This window comes from Dipodomys ordii, unplaced genomic scaffold (assembly GCF_000151885.1).
Source record: "Dipodomys ordii isolate 6190 unplaced genomic scaffold, Dord_2.0 Scaffold35, whole genome shotgun sequence".
Taxonomy (NCBI): domain Eukaryota; kingdom Metazoa; phylum Chordata; class Mammalia; order Rodentia; family Heteromyidae; genus Dipodomys; species Dipodomys ordii.
This window is the reverse complement of record NW_012267251.1, coordinates 4,438,794-4,441,381: the sequence shown is the minus strand read 5'-3', so window position 1 is coordinate 4,441,381 and position 2,588 is coordinate 4,438,794.

Here is a 2,588-nt window from a genome sequence, read left to right as displayed (position 1 = left end):
ACAATGAACACAGATTGCAAAGCCAAAGTACTGCAGTCGAGAGGCATGAGTTTTGCCCTTGAGGAGAGCAAGTTTGATTGCACACGGGTTCTTTAAACAAAAAGGGGGGAACTGTAGAGAGCTGCAAGAGGCCGCACCTAAAAGATGGCGGCGGCTTCCGCCCTCCGCCTTCCCGATGGCGAGTGCTCTCTGTGGTAAACAGCTCCTTATATGGCTAAGGCAAAGAATCTGGCTTGCTTCCGCGCACCTGAACCTATTGGTGGTTCCCACGTGGCCTATCAGGGTTGGCTACCCAGCGGGTACTTAAGGCTGTGGGGAATTCTCCCCAGGGTTGGGGTCAGAAGATTGCTCAAAGGTCCTGAATAAACTGCAGAGAGAAGAGTTCAGTGTCGTGTCTTCCTTGGTGGTTGAGGCGGTAGCCACATGGCTGAGCGTTGGGAGTTTAGGTATAGATAACTCTGAGGGACACATAGATGTCTGTCACACAGTACAAGGATAAAGTCCTGACAGCTACAACCTAGTTGAAAGGTACCACTGGACACATCATTTTCCCATGAAGAGAACTCTGGGCTGGCACATATGTGATGGACAGAGAGCCATGCGTTAGATTGCTGCATGTACTGGCGGGAGAAAGTCAGAGGAGGGGGTCCCGGGAGCAGGGGAGATAGATGTACACAGATCTTTATCAGTGACATAAGAGTTGTATCCAGGCTTTAAACCATAGTATCATTTGAGCATTGCTAGGACTCAAAGGATTCCCGTGGGGCCACTAATTGCAAATCGTGTTACCAGATGCCATCAAAGCACTCGAGAGGAGTGGCCATAGTGATAGAAATCTCCGGAGAACACTATTCCAGTATACCTTGACACTTTCTTCCCTGAGATGATGCTGAGCTATGAGGATATAGGAGGGTCATTAAGACCCAAATGCGACCTTTTGGGGACATTTGCTGAGGCAGAATAGTTCGCTATTGAAATCCCAGTTTCAAACAATAATTTATTTTAGTTTAAATTGTGGAGGTTGGATTATGTAATTTGAAGTATGTAATGTATATATAAAAACATAACCCCTACACACCAAGTCGTGCACGTGCATAATAAGGGTTTTAGCCTGTTTGGCTTTACATTTCACCTATTATAAGATTATCATCTTATTAAAGAAGTAATAAATATGTCAAACACCCCTAAAACAGTCAAGAGCATTCTATATCTACAAGATGATAAAGTGAAAAGGACATTTATTTTGGTTTCATTTGTTCTCTTACAAAGCTCTTATATTTTCTCAAAGAATTTAAATGTATTTAGGCTGAACATTTCATTTAAAGTGCCACAGACAAGAACATCAGACTTTCAAAGTATTATTCCATCATTTTCCTAAAATCAGTGAAAAATTGTCTTTTGGTTAGCATAATTTCATTCCTCTCTCCTGAAAGAGAATACAATAAAAAGCAATAATATTAATAGGAGATGATAGCCTCAAATATGTTTTGAAAAAAAATCATTTCCAATAGTACAACAATTATCAGCCAGAGAAAATCGAGGACTGAATTTTGCGGCACAGTTTGGGTATCTGAAAGTGCTATTTTAATAGAGAAGGATCAATGCAAAGAAAGAGATGCTAAAATCATTGGGGAAATAATTCAATTTTTAAGGCTTTGGGGGAAGAAGAAAGCACAGTGTGGAAAAATATTATAGACTTGCAAAAAAGTTACTATCACCATAGAGATACCAAAAATTATATAGAAAAAATTCTATGTATACTTAACTACTTGAAAAACTAGCAGACACTATACCTTCAACCAGGGAGGAGGATCCAGACCTAAGGTAGACATCAATGTCCTGAGGCGTGTAGATGGTACCAGCACAAGCACAAGCAGTGGTGTGGTTGGGCATGAAGCTTCTGCTCAGCGGGTGACTGATGGAGGCAGTGTTCAGAGCTGGCATGTGGGAACTGGCTGTATTTGAGGGCTCTGTCTGCATCAATGGATGGCGTCATTTGATGTTTTTCTTGGAATATGGAAGACATTTCTAGATGTTCAGATCATTGGGGGGTATGCCAATGGGGGTGTGTTTTAGGGGGCTCCTTGCTGCCAGGAAGGGAACCAGTGTGTCCTACATCCCCATCCCCACCAAGATGCCCACCCTCAAGAGCAACAGATCAACAGATCCCACCCTGACCTGAACTCAACCTCTGACACCATGAGGAAAAGTCCATCTTTCCTCCTCGGACGTGGATTGCTCAGCTATCTTCCACAGGAAAGCAAAAAGAAACTCACAGAAGCATTATTCAGTGAAAATAAGTGAGGAAACCCTTCACCACTAGTTCTCTAACAGGCTGTAGCTCAATCTGGGGCCCTGCGAAATTCACAAGTATCTTATAATATACTCCATTTATCCTATTTGAAAAGCTGTTACTAGATTTTTAACCTGTAAGAGTCCATTTAGGTTATATTTTGTTATTAAACCTGAGTGCCTTTTTAAAATTAATAGCATCCTTATATAAAACAACTTAGTCATTAAAAATTTACAGGTTAAAAAGCCAGAAAGTCAGGCATTCAACATGTAGCTATTCATATAAATAATGCTTT